This window comes from Oxyura jamaicensis, chromosome 3, assembly GCF_011077185.1.
Source record: "Oxyura jamaicensis isolate SHBP4307 breed ruddy duck chromosome 3, BPBGC_Ojam_1.0, whole genome shotgun sequence".
In the NCBI taxonomy this organism is placed as follows: Eukaryota; Metazoa; Chordata; class Aves; order Anseriformes; family Anatidae; genus Oxyura; species Oxyura jamaicensis.
The window spans coordinates 16607372-16625248 of NC_048895.1; the positions used below are offsets into that span (position 1 = coordinate 16607372).

The 17877-nt window shown below is 39.9% G+C and overlaps 1 long non-coding RNA gene across 1 annotated transcript in view; it reads right to left on the reverse strand.

The window, feature by feature from the left end:
* The window catches only part of LOC118163572, a 189419-nt gene extending 175564 nt beyond the window's left edge, over positions 1-13855 (reverse strand). The window contains exon 1 of the long non-coding RNA XR_004749118.1: positions 13765-13855. This is a non-coding gene — a long non-coding RNA (uncharacterized LOC118163572). The remainder of the gene's footprint in view (positions 1-13764) is intronic.
* Between the last annotated feature and the right edge of the window lie 4022 nt (positions 13856-17877).

The window sequence follows — 17877 nt, forward strand, 5'->3', positions numbered from 1 at the left end:
GTCAACAACACTGACAGCGAAGCTCAGCTCAGGTATACTTTAACTTTGATCATTCCAACTCCTTCCATGCCTGTTAGAAAAAAGCCAAGTGTACTGCCGAAAGCAGAGGAAGAGAGTATTGCTACGGCAGACAAGGCATAATCAGTCAGAAAAGGGTCTTTTCTGCAGAATAACAAACTGTAGTTTCCACTCTGCACTCCTCAAGCATCCTGTGCTCATTTCAGGTCTTCCAATGAAAGGACATGGCAAAAAATATTATTGCTGAGTTAGGACAAACAGCCTTACCAGCAGGACAGTGTGCTTTGGAGGTCAGCACCATGATGCTTTGAAAGTCCTCTCGCAGACTTCAAGGAATAAAACCCATGCAGAAAGACTTGACTTGAGCAGCAGCCCTCATTTCCTCCATGTAAAGCATTTCACAGCTTGTCTCATTATAGCATTTGTAAAAACACCGTCTGAGAGCAGTGGTGCATAAATGAATTATTTAAGTTTTGCAGCAAATCACCCTGATCTTGTGTGCAGCTTCTTAATGCACTCTAAGTGAGCCCTAGGAGGCAAATCATAGCAGACAAGGGGTGTAATGTAAACCAAGTTTTATTAGCCACGAAAAGCTACACTACAACATTTATTAAGTATCAAAGACAGTGCATTTAAATAAGTTGGATTTGGTAAATAATAGCCAACGCTGCATCTGTCTTCCCTAGTTCCAAAGGCTTTTTTTTTTTTTAGACCAACGGCAACAAAAGCAGTTGTTTATTTTCTTGTCAGTTCTGCTAATATAACGGGTCCTCTCTATTTTGCAAATAGTAATTTTCAGCAAATTACCATGTGTTGCAAACAGTCTGCAGCTCTCCAGCCTTCCTACTTTGCAGAGAAGGAAAAGTGCATTAGTGTGTTATCATCCAGCCCTTATCAGAGCCAGCTCAGTGGTCCCGGCTGCCCTCAGCAGCCTGGGAAATACACACAGCCCCCAGCTCGCTGCCTCGCACTCCGTAAACAGGCCCCAAACGCCCTCCTCCTATTTGCCTATTTTAGGCAGCTGCTTGAGCTGCTAACACAGAGCAGCCCTTCAGAAACAAAACAACTTCTGCAAGAGCTGCCTTTTCAATATGGTACGCAATTTAAAAGGCAGCTTAGCAAAGCCTTCTCCCATACCTCTGCCCTTTGCTTACCTCGTTAATTGAATCTCAAGAATAACTTAAGCACTGCTTCACATGCCATACAATTATGACACAAATCATCTTATACCTTTGGCCAAGGAGATAAGTCCAAGTCCAGACAGACAATAACAATAAAAAAAATTAAATATACCAAAGTACTCAATGGGCAGACACTCACTGATAAATATTTAATGCTCTGATAGCACAATTCGGGTGTTTGTAAAATGCAGCCAATTCTCCTTTGCATGAGCATCTCCCTTGCTTTTCCCAGCTTTGGTCTGCTACTGGAGGAAGAAAAAGAGTAACTTCTTCATATTCTTTATCCTTCTGAATGGTGATCAAAAAGGTGCTTAAAACCACCCATCCAAACCCACACAGGCTCGTAGCCGTGACATCTGAGGTTCCCATCCTTTGCGTCAGGAGGACTCATTCCTCCATTGTGTGGTACCAAAACAAAAAGCAACACACAAACACTACCCAAATGGGCAAATTGATTTGTCTCTTCTCCTTTAAAAAGTCGTAAGCTTCCTACTCAGACTCCAGACCCTTGAATCCCAGTCTGAATTAACTGTTTTCTTTTACTTCCTTCTACAAAGCAGACAAAATATCCAGGTGAAGATCCAGTGCCTGAGGAATGAAAGAAAAAGCTAGCACTTGGGCACAGAACCCTAAGAACGGGGCAACTCACACCAAGTCTTCCAGGCAGTGAGATACAGAGCAACCTCTGGGTGTGCAGAGAAGCATTTGTGCAAATGAAAGGCTTCTCTGTCGTCACTTGAGCTGAGCATCTCTCACTAAGCTCAGAGCTCCAGAGGTGACTTGTATCAGTCATCCCAGCTCTTTCTGCCCTCCCCAGGGTTCAGCAGCAGAAACAACCATGCTAATTTCGTGAACAAGAGTGGAAGAATTCAGCCTCAAGAATATGCGACACCATTGTTTGCTTTCCCTTTCTCCTTCCTCCTCTTTCTAGAAGGGACCATTGTATTTCCCTCCGTGTTTGTGCAGGCCTCTCTATCAGCGGCTGCATAAACAGGATAACTGGGCTGGTAATTTAAACGGAAGAAAGCAATAGTCTTTTTCTAACTGGAAACATCCTACCATTTCTCCTTAGAAAAAGTTCCTTATGTTTTGGCACTGACCTTTTTTTTCCCCATCTTGACCCCCCCCCTTTTTTTTTTTTAATAAAAACAGCCCAGTTTTGAAACAAGACCACTTCTTTTTTTTTCATAAAATATTATTTTCTTGTGATATGAATTGATTGTAGCTGTAATAGGGGCTGCTGGACAAAGACTTAATACAATTACACATTGCACAGTAAAAGTAGCAGATAAGTAGGCCTTCTCTGCAGCAGGACACAACAGATGTTTCAGAGGAATGAGCAAGTTTCGCTTACAGTCCAGATGTGTAATATATACAGAGAGAGCAATGGGAACCCAAAGGAAAAATGATGCCACTTATAGCCGTCCATGAAGAGATTATTTTCCTATAGAAAGGAGCAATCAAACAGTTGTCCAACTACTTAAAGCAAGAGATGTTCATCTTGCAGCCATCAGCATTTGAAGAGGTGCTGCTGAAACCAGCCCTGAAATCCAACAACAGCTTCGCAGGGTGTATTGGTCAGGGCTGCATTCTGCTATGAGCCTAGCTCTTGCTTTCCATACCTCCTTGTAGTCCCTGTGACATCCCTACGGACAACATCCTCACCACCAGGAAAACTAAACCTAACCAACCACACTACTGCTGCACAGATACAACATAAGCTTACAGAAAATGTCTAGGATTCCCCCCCCCCCCGCCCATGTTTTATATTACTCTGCATTTATATTCTTACTCCCTATACTAAGAACTGTTCCTATCGAATATATGGTATGCACCACTTAACACTCAAATATTCAGTATTCCAAAGTTCAGAAGAAAAGTTCATTACCAAAGGAAAGTATAAACAAGGAGGTGATAAAACGGTCATCATAAAATATGGTAATAATCCCTTCAATGGCATATCTTGCTGTTGTAATTAACTAGTAATACATTCCTCCCATGTTTCATATAGAGTTTTACTGCCTTAATATATAACTGGGGCTCTTTAGCAGAATCAGCACAACTCAATCATCATTCTCCTTCTCCATCTAGTATGACCAAGATTCATTCTTCAGAGAAGTATTTTTAGTTCATAACTTTTTAATCCATCATGCGACGATCAGTTAGCAGGAGAATATCCAAGTTACACTGCCACGTTCAAGACGTAAGTGCTGTGTCATTTTTTGTGCATGTTTGCTGATACACAGCCTTGATAGTACAGTGAGTCAATAGATATATTTGTTTGATAGTTAAGTCTGTATTTTCTAAACAACTATTAAGACTGCACTGTTGCTATGTTTTATAAGCAATTGCTCCCTTTCTTCACCATTCTTGTTTGTAGAAAATCTGGTAACTAGTATTGACTTTTTTTTTTTTTTAAGTGAGCATGAGTAATCATGTCACATTGAGTTACATCTTCTATGTGTTCCTAAAAATATTCTATTATCCTGATTATTGATCAAGGCAACGAGTTTGGTTTATAAATTTAAGTCCATGTAACAGAGATTGTTTCAGGAAGGTCCAGCAGCAGCAGCTCCACAAACCCTGGTCAAGAATACCTCCAATAAGCATATTTTTTTTCCCCTTTAAAAACAAACAAACAAAAACTTTAGGCAAATTACATCTTTGAATCTTTAGGCAAATTACACTTCTCTAAGATCAAATCGGTTCCCAGTTAAATCCTGCTCAGGAAGAAAGAAGTTAGGCCTCAAGAGATAAACTGCTGCAAGTCATATTCTTAGCGATTTTAGGAGCCTAGATTTTCCAGCGTTCAGCTAAAGAGACATCTCAGAAGGCCAGTCAGCAGCCACTCCAGAAAGCTTTTGAAGCTCCATTCCTTTAAGTTGCCTTCCTCTGATGTCCTAAAACCCTGAGAAGCAAAATGAAATTAACTAGTCATAGCTGAAAATTTTAGGGGGAGACATCCTGCAAATTCACTTAATTTTACTACAAATTTTGCTCTTTTTGTACTGGACTCAGTCTCAAAATCAGCTGTATTTCACAAATACCCAAGTCTCAAAATATCTCTCTGAAAACATTGGACTTGCATAGGACTTGTTAAGAGAGATAGTTCCTCACTAGCATTATCCCAAATGAAAGAAGCTTGACCCCATGCAAATGCAGTGATCCTTTCTGCATCTGATTCTGGTCTTACATGTCAAAGTCAGAATGTTCGCTGCCTGCTGTTTCTGCAAGCACAGGAATTATACACAGCATCCCTAATACAGATCATCTGACATTAGTTTATTTTAAATTCAGATTTGGGTGTTTAAATTTTATTTTTATTTTTTAATGCAGGAAAATATTGATGTGGAAGCTGGGAGGTATCACGTGAATTGGCCAGCTCATCACACTAACTAAAATCCATGAGAACTGGGGCTACAGACATCTCAAAATAAATGTACAGCTCTCCACATTACTTGGCTTTTCTCATGCTTAAAAATATTCTTCCAACCACTTAACTGTTTCATGCTTTGAAATAAAAGCTTGAAATTTGTCAGCAGCTGCTCTGACATTAAATAAATGCCTTTTGGTACTTCATAAAAAGTTGCCTAAATTTGGTCAACTTAAAAGCCTTTAGGGAAAAATAATAAAATCACTTCACACCTAATCAGAAAATATTTCTTTGACTTCAGCAGCTAAATTCTCTCCTGCCTGCATCTCCAGTGGGTCGGCTTCAGTCTGAAGTTGAAAAGACAAAGCAGGGCTTCCCTTAAAATTTCTTCTTCAGGTGCCAGGCAGGGAAGTGAGAAAATGAAAATGTCTCCTGAGATCTCGAGGGTCTCCTCCTCACTAGTCCCATTGCACTGGCTACATACACTTCATGTGCTTCACCAGTGAACATGGAGTCACATTAATAACAGCCACTTTCTTTACATAATCTTGACTTATTCCCAGAATGAGTCTAGGTTGTTTCCTGAACACAAAAAGCATAGAAGAAATAGCATGACTTTAAGAGAGGATCACCGAGCAAGGAAGACTTACCATTAACTTCACCATACTGGCAGAGAAACGATATTTGATGTAGTTTTGGCAACCAGACCCCAAGAAAGGTCACAACAGTGTAAAGTAGCTATTTAACTGCGTAAATGCATGTCTTTCTAAGAATGCTCACGAAACTCCATTAGACAGCACACTCTATTTAATAAGCCACCATCATCTTGTTTTTGAATATTCAGAGCTCTCGCTCACTAAACTTAGCTCTCATTTTAGTATTTAAGATTTCCACTGACTTCAGTTGCAGAGGCCTTGTGTCAGTGATGTACATTCTGAAAATCCCACTGGCAATACAACCAAGGGCTGCAGCGTTAGAAACACTGCAAATGGAATAATTTCTACTAACACTGGTAGTGGCTATCCAATCTATTTCAGCTTATGTCACCATACTGCAAATGTATTGCAGGATAATGAAAACTGTGTGGTGTAAGAAAATGTCATTAAACAGTATAATTTTGTCACTCAGCTTGCCCAAAGTAAACAAGGGGAAGCTCAGCCCAACTTAGTGCTCCACAAATCAGTTTTAATTTTAAAAAAACAACTATGAAAATTCTGTACTGCAAGTGCTCCCTGAATGCACAAATCCTCAAATTATTTTTATTAGATTTGTATATTTACTGAAATATTTTAAAATATGTCTTTATATTTCATAAAGTGTTTATATTTCATAAAGAAATTGCTATTACCATATGGATACATGCTGAAAAATCCTAAGTTAGACTAATAAGGGCATACATGTCCAAGAAATTGTATATACAAAACCTTTTCAGAGTAGATGTAACAGAAGTAATACATCAATAGTTGTGTGCATTAATGCAGAACAGAAAGTGTTAAGGTGTAAATACTTGCAGGATTACTCACGTTCTTAAAAAACTTAAAAGTTGAGGGTCTAAGTTCTCTTGCAAAGCAAAACAGAAATCCTTCTTTTAAAATAAATAATCTTGCCAATGAGTTCACCACATTTCAGAAAATCTCATCTAATGATTCCAAGTCCTTCTGCAGAAACAGTATTTGGATATATTCGTTAAGTATTTCAGGAAAGAATTTCATGAATGGCCTTCATAAAAATGAAAGAGAACAACACACTTCCTCAGCCCCACAACTACTGGTCTCAATCTGTCCTTTACGTGGTGGGTTTCCTCACATTTTTTAAAAAGGAATATTTTAAAGACCAACTGTTGGGCTGTTTTACCTCCTACTTTTTGTTACTGCACAACTTGTCTGTGTGTGCAGTCACACGCTGACTACTGCTGACGATTTGGGATTTTTAAGCCTACAAGGAGTGTATGGATGGGAAGGCTGGAGTTAGTTTTTTTGAGTCTGGTTTTTTTTTTTTTTTTTTAAATTACCGTTCTGTGGAATTTAGTTCATTTATATGGTACTTCCCATAAAAATCTCAAGTTACTTGTTCGCAGTGTTGTCTAAGAGAAAAGGGAAGATAGAAAGAATCTAATATGAAAACGCTTCAGAAATAATACAGAAAATTCTCAAATAGACTTCAAAAATGCAGATTATTTTTATAGGGATTTCAGCATACCTTTTCACACGTCTAATTCTTATTTTTTACTCAGAGAAAAGGGAAAGGGAATTTTCTTTTATGTGCATTTGAAATAATGATTAAACCTGCTGTTGTAGCTCCAAGTATTTTGACACCTCTATACTCGTGTTAATTGTAGCTGCATTGCAGGTGCAAGAAACAATTCTAAATCACTTCTTTGGTGGGGCTTCACCTGGAGTTACGACCAAGCTGTCTTTGGAACAAGAAGCAAGTGTGACCTCAATATTTCCTGGTGTTCAGAACCGTTAGCCAACTTCCAGTGTCAACCACACCTATGTCAATTTACGCAATTCAAATTAAGCAAATTGAGTTATTCCAGATTTACATTACTGTAACTTGAAGAAGAAGATGGCCTTTCAATGACTTTTACAGGCTTCACTGGAACGTGGATTTGTCATGTTTACAGCAATCTGATGTTTTCATGGCTAAAGAACAGGAACAATGAAGAACAAGAGGTACACATGAGAAATCATGCTTCAAATATGTGCTAATGAGGTTTTCTTTTTTAAAAAAAAGAAAAATCATTGGCCTCAGGGAGCTACATAGAGTTAATATTCTCATGGTATTCAAGTTCTGGGCCAGCAGAAAAATGGTGGACAGTCCAAGCATCACCTTGAAGAATCACCTGAAATTCTCCAAGATATGAAACCCACCAGACAGAGGACATACATGCATGATGTCAATTTTAATGACCATCAGGAAGACAGCACTAGGAGTTCCAAGGCAAATAAGTGTAAGTTCGTTAGTTAGATTGCAAAAGATCGGGGTTGATGAAGTGATCTTGTTTTCTCCTTAAAGAAACTTCAAGTTTCTCCAAGAAAAAAGAACTTCAGATTTTATTTAATATCCACTGGAGAGCACAAAATTCTAATGGTCTGAGGGATAGACCATTGATTTAGTGTCACACTACAAGCATAAGTCTTTAACCTCTGTGACTCTCTAAAGAGAAAAAAAATGTTTTCCCAGAAGTGATATCTCCCAAAATTATTATTCTGGTAGCTCCTGCTTGTAATTAGACTGGAACCCAGACAAAAAGTGACATGCAAAAATGACAAAGCAAAAACTAAGAACAAACATACACACACACATACTTTTCAAATAAAAGTTTCTCAAGGGAAGTATTCCCCATAGATGATATTCAACACTTGGAGAAGTTTCAGCCTGCATCTTAAACAAGTATTTTCAACCTTCATTTGCTTAGCTTGCCATTTGGGAGAGCAGGATGCATCCTTAGAAGAAGGAAACAGACTATGAGACAGGTCACGTGTACAATTAACTTGCTAAGAATAAATGTTGGCTTGTGCAGAAGACCCGCACGATACACTATTTAAGTCTTTTGGACGGAGGTGAATTCCATGCCTAGTGAGTTTATTCCCTGTACCGAGTACTGGAGCCATATCAAATACAATTAGCTTCACTGTAACTCAGTGGAACTCATTACGACTAGATATCACTGAGGCCAAGGTCTTGGCTGGAATCAAACAATAACGGGGGATTTATATGGTTATGGAGACCATCTATAGTTACATTAGACAGGATTAAAAAACCCACACACATTTTTAAGAACATAAATCTCCAGGTTTTAAGGTATAAGCCAACTTTTCTCTGAGAAGTTGGGAAGTAACTTTGCTTCTAAGTAGGTTATTCTGTAGTGGTAGTGGCGAGGGAGATCTTCCCCATCTCTAACCACGGAAAAGTGCCTTGTCTAACTAACTATGATCATACAGGCCCCCTCCGCAAAGAAATGGACATCTCATATGCTGAACTGCCCAGCACAGGTACTTCTTTCTTATCCTGACACAGGATGGACCCTGCACAATGGGGTTTCACTTCCTCTAGAAGAATGTAAGCTAAATCCCACCTGTTTTTACTGGACCTACAAAACTTCAGCAGTTCAAACAGCCCCCTTTGTAGATCACTATTAAAAATACATGAAGTGATCACAGCAGTGATTTGGATCTGTGCTAATATTACAAACATACAGAAGTTACTTAGTTCAAAGCAGAAGCTAGACAAATTCAAAAGAAAACCAAGGTGTTAACTGTAAGGGAATCAGGCTAAAGAGAACCTCTGAAAGGGGCAGCGCTGCTAGATGCCCATCTTGAAGCTGAAACCTCAGCTCAATGCAGGTTGTTGAACTTGTCAGATAAATTATTGGCTGAAAGTCTTACACCCTGTGCTAGGCAGCAGAGCCTAGATGATGCTAATGGTGCCTGCAGGCCTTGCAATCTGTGAGCTAACAATTCTCCACATGCACCAAGAGGCTGAAATTCTCAATTGCTGTCCCTGCTTCTTGTTTCCTCTTACAGAATTTCACCACAGGATATAAATACGAGCAGGGGATGGGGCAAAAGGAAGAGAAGAAAGAAGGCAAGAAGATGGGCCTACATCCCGAGGTGACCTTTGGTGTGTTGTGGGAGCATGCCCACTGAGAGAACCACGGGGATGCCAAGAGGAAGGACAGACCCCATGGGGTCTCTCTGGTAAATCCATGCCTGAGTTTCACCACAGCAACTGAAGGGAGAGCCCAGCCTAATTTCCACAGTCAGTATGTGTGCAGGTGTGCTGAAGTGAGAGATCTCTGCTGCACGACACTAGTGACACAACCATAAAAAAAAGAAAAAAAGGAGAGGAAAAATCAATAATAGCTGGACATTCATTTAAACAAATGCATCATCTCATAAACAGAGCAGCAGCTTTCAAATGTAAACAAGAAAAGGTGAACTTTGTTCACATTATGTCTCCAGCTGTTTTGTGTTTCAAGACTGTGTGCCACAGCTGGGCTGATGAGCTCTGAATCCTGGGAAAAGGGGAAATATTTAACCTAACTTAAACAGAAAGAAGCAAGCCTCAATGGTGAGAGATAACAGGTGGGAGTCGTGCTCTGCTGCTGTGCCTGGAGGGTAAAATCTGGCATGCAGAGGTAGCTTCAGAACAAAAGTCATCACAGCTGCTGTTTGCTGTTCTCCTCAAGTCCTTTCCTATTTATTCAGCATCACTGACAGCACCCTAGCAACATTAGTTTAAGTCACCGTCAATTGTTATAAAATTAGCTCAGGGTCCTGAAGCCAAGGCAAGATGTGGGTGACTTTATCGGCATGTCTGCATGCAGAATACATGGCTAAAAATGCGCAAGCCTCCCTGCTTCTGCTAGCATACTGCGATGGCTGCAGCGAAACCTGGGTTAGTTGTTTCCAGCCCCCAAACCAGAGAGCCACTACCAGAACAAACACAGAAGTTTACAAGCTATCCCCATCCAAACTTGCAAGACAGTAGTGTTAACATGAATCACATTCAGATTTCTTAGCATGGGGGGAAAATCTGACATAGACCCTCTGTCTGTTAGTCCTGTTGCTGCTTTCCGTATCTCTAGCCTGCTTTAAAGAGAGGCTTTGAAGATTGCAATGGAACTGTGGATCTGGGTCTTGAGCTTCCTTCTGAGGCACTGAAGTCAAAATCTAGCATCAGCTGAGTTACAATGCACATTAAGATCTGGTGCTCAGCCCAGGCTGTCCCTTGAGCATGTAGAGCACACCTCACCTCGCGTATCATTAGCATATGATGTGCAAATGTCAATCCACTACAATTCCAAGGTGCTTGCTGGTATGGATTTGCAACTACCAAATGGAACAGGACAACAACCTGCAAGGCAAAAACATTTCAACCAACACAGCTTCAGTCTAGCATTGAACATGCTACCATGCGCCCCTCCCTTCCTAGTTTTCATCAGAAACAAAACTAATAAATTTCAAACACATTCTGTTGACTGCAAAAGAAAAATGCAACAGTCAAAATCCAGCCTCCTCCTAAACCACTGGCAAGAATCCAAGCAGTTTCAGAGGAGGATAAAAAAAAAAGTGGGCAGCACTTTGTGGGCTTTTTTAGTACGCAACATTCAGCAGGATTTCTCTCTTTCCCTGGGCCCCTTTTAGGACCACCAATATGGATGCAGAAAACAGTTATTTAGCAACAAAGAGGGCCAAACAAGTATGAAAATGAGTAAAATGTTAGGCTGAGAGGCATACTAGAATTGACTTGTACATCATTTCCATCACACAGCAGACTAAAAAGACTTGCATTAGTGCATGTGCAAATCACATAATGGAGAGGGGGCTTTCAAAAGCAGATCTGCAAGGGTACCTCTGTACCCTTGGCACTATTAGAGACTATGAGAGGATGAAGGTACAGTCTACACAAAAATTCAGCACAAAACCCGTTGTGCTGTCCCTTACGGGGCCACAAGCAACAGGCAACTAGACCTGTACTTTCCAGCAGAAAGGCCCAGATTTTTAAAGAAACAAACATGAAGAGAGCAAGGCCCAAAAAGACCTTCAAAAACTTGTCATGGTACCTTTCTATCGCCCCAAACCACTCACTGCAGAGAGAGGCGACCCTAGAGCCCCGCTCACCCATAAGTGTTCCTAAGCTCCTAAAGCAAGAGTATAAGTAGTGTGAATCTGCTGGCACCTTCTCCTCTGCGTGCAGGAGAGCAGCCAGGATCTCGTGCCCAGCCATTACTCCTCCAGTCAGATGGGAAAAGAGCAGTGCCTGCCGAATGCGGGCACTCCTTAATCTCCTTCATAAAGGTCTTCCCCTCAAAAATGTTGCTCAAGCTGCTGCTGAAAGCCCCAGCTGGGATATGAGCTTTACTGGACAAGATATTCATTGTTCGATTTATGGCTTGACTGTACTTGTAGAAACGTATTTCACTTCAGCATCAGATGAGCTGGATGGAGGGAAGCAAGGGAGTTCATCAGAGGGTTTCCTTCTTTATTTGATTTGTTTTCTGAATCCTTGAAATGAAGATGTTTGTCGAGCTCAGTGATGGGTAAACATGCTTGCTTTACCCTGCACGCATTTTTTCACTGGTAGGATTTACAAATTCCAACAGTTGCTTTTCTGAAGGAGATACAGAGGCACGCATGGACTTGGAGACGAGAGAAAGGAAGGGAAGTTTTCTACCTAGCAGGAGCCAAAATCTGTTCAAAGTTGCTCTTTTCTAAGCCCGTAGTAATCTAACATCAGTTGAGACAGCCCAGTGAAAATGAGCATACAACTGAACTTCATTCAGAGAAATAAACAAACAAATGAAATAAACCCATGGCCTGAACCAAGAATGTATAGCCTGAAATTCCAGGAAGAGGCAAAAACCTACAGTTACATTTGCAGTAACAGCAGATCCCAGTGACAGAGCTGTTTTGTAGCAGAGACATATTGCAAGCACGAACCGATAGCACAGGACAACACGGCGGTTGATCAGCATGTGTTTCATTTCACTGCTGAGTACTGGGACTGTCATGAAACCAGGAGAGGGAGGCTGTGCCTGGATGATGGACATCTCTAATGAGGCTTGGTCACTCTGTGTGAAACAGTCAACCTTGTCAACCCACAACACACTGCCAGCACACAATCTCAAGCGTTATCATTCAGCTTATAATGCAGCTCTGCTTCCATACATGTGCTTGTGAGCATATTTTAAAAGCAAAACAGAGTTTACTGTAGAGATATAAAAAAGTTACCGTAAAGGAGTTACTTCTGAGGCTTTCGAAAGTATGTTCAAAGTAACCAGTCCCCCATATAACGCGAAATCAAAGAGTGAAAACCTGCCAGAAAGGATATTAAGACTCTCTTGATTGTGAAGGCTCATAAAATAAATGTGTTGGTTGTTATGGATTAAAGTGTGTACCAAAAAAGATGAAGGAACACCTAGCATCTGGAGTCTATATTGTACTCTCTAAAATTCCTAATAGATCTGTGTCAAAAAAAAAGGATATACTGAGATTAATAGGCTAAAATGAAAACATATCCCTTCAAGAGGAACAGAAAAATGTTAAGCCAGAAGTAACACAATCCCCAGGATTTATGCACTTCCAAAACTCACAAGACTGTCATTCCGCTATGAATCATCACTTTGTGACCTTAAAATTCATCTAAATCTGAAAGATACCTTGACTTTAATTTCATTACAAATTCTGGATTATAAGAAATTAACAAAAATCATGATCTCTGCAAGAACTGGCTATGGCAGTTCTCTGTTGTCTCCCTTGATAATTTAAGAAGGGAATGGTATTAGTAACTCAGTAGGTAAATTCTTCCAAATTGATCCAAAACCTCCTTAAAGGTTTCACTATACCTTTTAAAAAGGTCGAGAAACTAGTAGAAATTAGCTCCTATGTCAGAACTTGCACGTGTCCCACCACATTCCTACCATTTTTGAAGGAGAATAAAATATTCTGTTTTTTTTTTTTTTTTTTTTTTTTTTTTTTTTTTTTTTTTGTGGCCACCAGCACCACCAAACACTGCTACATAGCTATTGCGCCCATCACCAATAAAGAGTTATTTGCAGAACCTATTATTTTACTTCATTACTACCCTAGTCCTGATTGTCTTTAGCACTTTAGCCTGTTCGTATAGCTCTCCCAGGATAGCAGGAACTGTTAAGTTGGCATAAAAATCTTTTAGGACCAAAGTTTCATATCTTGAACCAAATCTGTGCAAAAGGCCTTCTTAATATAAACCAGAATCAGTATCTCCATGTTCCTTTCACATGAGTTTTCTCATATAAATGAAAGGAAACAATACAAGGATTGCTTTCCAAATACTGAATTGGATAGCCAGCAAGTAATTCCTGTTGAAAGGGATTGCCAAATCCAGGCATTGATCTTCCCAAATCCTACAGATGGGCCAGGAAATGTTCAGTGCCTCCCTCCTCACTGCTCAACAGGATTAGAAGAGTCTTCTATGCTTGGTGCTACCCCAAAAAGCACCTGCAAAGAACTAGAGCCAACATGCCAGCAGCAAAACAAACAATGCTCTCCCAGACTAGGTGCAAAACCCTGCCCTGCCTCACCCAGAAAACTTCCACACGCTAAAGATGAAGACAGCAGCTTCCTAGAAGGACACCAGGGAAAATTCACCTTCCCCATAACAAAGAGAGGCAGCAAGGAGAAGATGAGCAGAGTTCAGACATACCTGGCTCCTCAGGAAGCTGGTCAGAGAGGGACTTCAAAGGAGGGAAAATGAGGTGGGGGCAGAGAACTGCAGTAGATACTCAGCTGCCTTCCATTAACATCTCCAGGCCTGAGCTAACCATGGGTTTCAGTAGATGAGCCACACCTGGCTCCCAATGAATTGTGAATGCCAGCTCTGCTTTTTATGAGGTTGTTCCTTCTTTTCCAAATAACTTTCACTTGTTAGAGCCAATGAATATTATTATTATTATTTTTACTGTCTTTCCTCAAGACCGCCCCTCATAGCAATTTCTTTAAGCACTGGAAAGGAACTCAGATTGTACATGTTCTGGACAAGAGCTGTGGCACAGCAAATTTCATTTTTATTTTTAATATCTATATATTGTATTTAATTGCTAGTTTGTAATTTCTTCTCATTATGTTTCTCTTCAAAATTCATTAGCAATCATGAAGTATAACAGTATTTCTATCCTTCCATCTACTATAAAGACAATATCTGCCAGAAACTGTAGGTAATGATTGTAGTGCTGTTTAAACCATTTACAAAATGAGTTCTTCCTACTTTCAAAATAGCTCAAAGGCAACTAGAAGTGCAATTAATTGGTCCCCTATGATACTGGTACACACAGACTGATAAACTCCATGAGGATAATTTCAGGCAGAATGACTGAATGACTCAGAATTTCAAATACTTTACATCTCTATAAGGTTTTCAAAAAGCTCTTTTAATTTTCAACATCTTTTTTCTTTTCTCTCACTCAAATGCTGGTTATTTCTCTATTCTCTCTTCCTGTGATATTGCTTGTGTAAAAAGACTGCTTAAAATTCCAAAGACTGGTCTATTCACAGCAAGTGAGTACAGGAAGACTGTATATCTGGAGAACATGCCCCGTTCTGTAACAGGACAGGTAGTCCATTGAACCCATCTTGACAACTTCACTACAATTATTTTTGGGGTGATGGGAGAAAGCAGGGGTGAACTTTTGGCATCATAAACATCTCTAGTAAAAGTGCGTACAATACAGAGGTGAATCTGTCATTTCTTTAGCTTAACAAAAAGCCAATTTTAGAACAATAGACTGCCCTCCACATGCAGCATTAATGTTAACAGTATCCAGTGTTGAGGGTATAGCTTCAAGGACACATAAGTACTATTAAAATTCTTTTCCCCTTGGATGTGTCTTCCGTTTATTCATTTATCTTTGTCTTTTGCTTAGTTCATCCCCTTCTATTTTCACCAGGCACCTTGTTCCTAGAGAATGCCTCATGTATAAGGGTGGGTGAGTCATTAGAATTTTAGACCTCAGATTCTCAGGAGGATAAGAAGCACCGATAAATAAATAAATAAATAATAGAAAAAAATACACTTGCCACTGTTGATAGTAAAAGATACAGTGAATTGCCTCATTATACCGGAGAAAAATAAAACAAAAAGAAAAGCAGCCAATCAGACAAAAAGATATGGGCTCTTGAAAATAAATGTTTGGGAAGTCCTGAGAAATCCTATTACTCCTCCCTTTTTGAAAACAGCTCACCATGTCTGCAGTTCCTAAAGATCAGAGGATGGAGATGTATGTTTAACCAAGTCACCCATGCTACTCTTAACTCAGTAACCACTCCCTTGAAACCTCTGAAATATGGTGACATTGGTACCGAGCTTTAGCAATGATAATGAAAACAAGGCTGCCATTTTGTATTTGGACTGATCAAGAAGGGGCCTGCATTATACATACAGCTGCTTATACCCACTATAAAGGATAATTTTGCTGTATTAACTCCATAAATTTGATAGAGCCAGCAAGGCTTCCACTGCATAATAGCTTAATTTTTCATTCTAATAATAACTGGCTGCCAGTTGAAATGAATGGGAGCAAAAACAAACATTTCTGTTCCATGACATGATCCATGACAGATGTACAGTTTAGGAGGCCCTGGGGCAGGGTATTCCAAGCCTCTCCTCCCTTCACCCAACAGCGGTAAAAGCATTAACACCAAGAAAAGAGACTGAACTGTAAAGGAACTCCTAGGAAAATGACCCAGCTATCCTCTACTTAATCCACAATTGGCAATATGCCTGATTTAAGACTATGCTAAGCATCCAGGATTTTCTAAAGTGCTTGCAGACGGTGTGTACAGCATAACATACGCCTGTAAACTACAGAGTATGAAACATCCCCCTCTCAATCCCACACAAAGGTTTAGCGGGGCTTTTTGCTTTGACTTCTACTTTATTTATGTTAAGAAAACCTTTTCCTCTTGGAATATACAAAGAGGATTAATAACTTGATTATTACTGTTTATTTTTACAACTTTGTGTAATGCAACATGAAAACATGTATCCCTTCTTAAAAAATAAGAAAGCCAACATGTTTGAAGCTTGACAAATTTCAGTGAAAATGGAGCTGCATAGTTTAGTGCCAACAAGTTACTCAGGCTTTATGTGAGTATTGATTTATCTGCTAAATGAAAATGAATAGCCACCACATCTACCGCATTGTTTTGCTGCCTCTGCAAGACAGACCACCTTCCTTAAAGAAACCCTGAGTAGTTTCAAAAGGTGAAACGTCAATGCTATTTTTGCTGGGTTTGAGTGGAGAATTTTACTCCAAGTGCCAGATATTTGTATTCCTACTTTTGAAAAACTGCTACCAGGGATGGGGGGGGGGGGGGGAGTGGGGTGTCTTTTTCATATTTAGAATAGTATTTTAGAATTTTAACATGTTTTTTTGTTGTTGTTGTTTGTTCGTTTCTTTGATTGATTCTTCAAGTGAAAATATTATTAATCTTGCTGAGAAGATTATAAAATCAAACATTCTTGCATAGACCAGGAAAGTGTCTGCTTGCTGTGCATGTGAGAGCAGGACAGTGATGAGATTCACAGAGGAATGAGGCATTTCCCTTACCGAATGTTTAGTATTAGGGACCTGTCAATGGGTCATTCCTTAAGTATTCTGTTGGACTGCAAAATTCTCTAATGACTTCAAGTAAAGTGGCCATTACAGAGGTAAATAATTATGGTGGAAATATATTAATGGAAAAAACAAACAAACAAACAAAAAACCAACCAACCAAAAAAAAAACACATATTGTCAAAACCCCAGGAACACAACGAAAGATGATGTGAGAACTAGAAATCACCTTATGAAATATACACTCAGGATCAAAAACTGCACATAATGAATGAAAACAGAATGATAAACAGCAGTGTGGCCTTCTGAAGCTATCTTTTGCTGAACATAAGTTGTTGCAGCTCAGACCAGAGCAGGCCATTGATGGTTGCCTAATGCTTATCTTCAGTTTTTACTCATCATCTGGAAGCATCTGCGTTCTACCAAGGGATCCTGAGCCCCCATGTGTCGGCCATCTGTACTGGGTTTCCTGCTTACATCCACACCCAAGCAGTAGAAGAAAAGCTAATGACTGCCTTAACATCAGAGATCTTTCCTCAGTAGGCATGGATGAGCTCTATGTGGCATACACAGCCAGGCCTTCAGCCTATGAAAACTCTCCACTTGAAGCCTTAGACTGGTTTTATTGCATGTACTCTGGGGTATAACTGGCTCCTAACCAGGAACCAATAGATACTGAACAGAACTGGAGGTAGATGGATACAAGATATGATTCAACAGGATAAAACACAGAAGTGAACTGAAATTCACAAAGTGAGAAATAAAAAGGATGACAGTCAGAAACCTGAGATTGCCAGTACTCCGGACACCAGGGGAGGGGAGACTTCAGTCCTTCCTGAAAGGCCCTTTTGTAGCTGGAAGTAAAAAGATGATTATCCCAATGGAGTTGGAAAAGCATGGAGACCAGTTACTGTGAGAACGGTTGGGTCTCTGCTTTCCATAGTGAGAAGAGTATACTGGATGGAAAAGGCAAAATAAAGAATATGGAGAAGGCAATCCTCCCTCAGGAGCTGGGTGTTTTACCACTATGCAATGTCATGTTGGAGCACACCTTAAAGAAGCCGAGTAAGGCAACACAAAAAAGAAATGTGGCCATGCAAGAAAAACTGTCTTTCACATCTTGTCAGTTAGCTGCGGTTAAAGACATGGTTAGAGGAAGGCTCACCCCAGCCCAGCTGACACAAAGTTAAATAGGTCTGCAATGA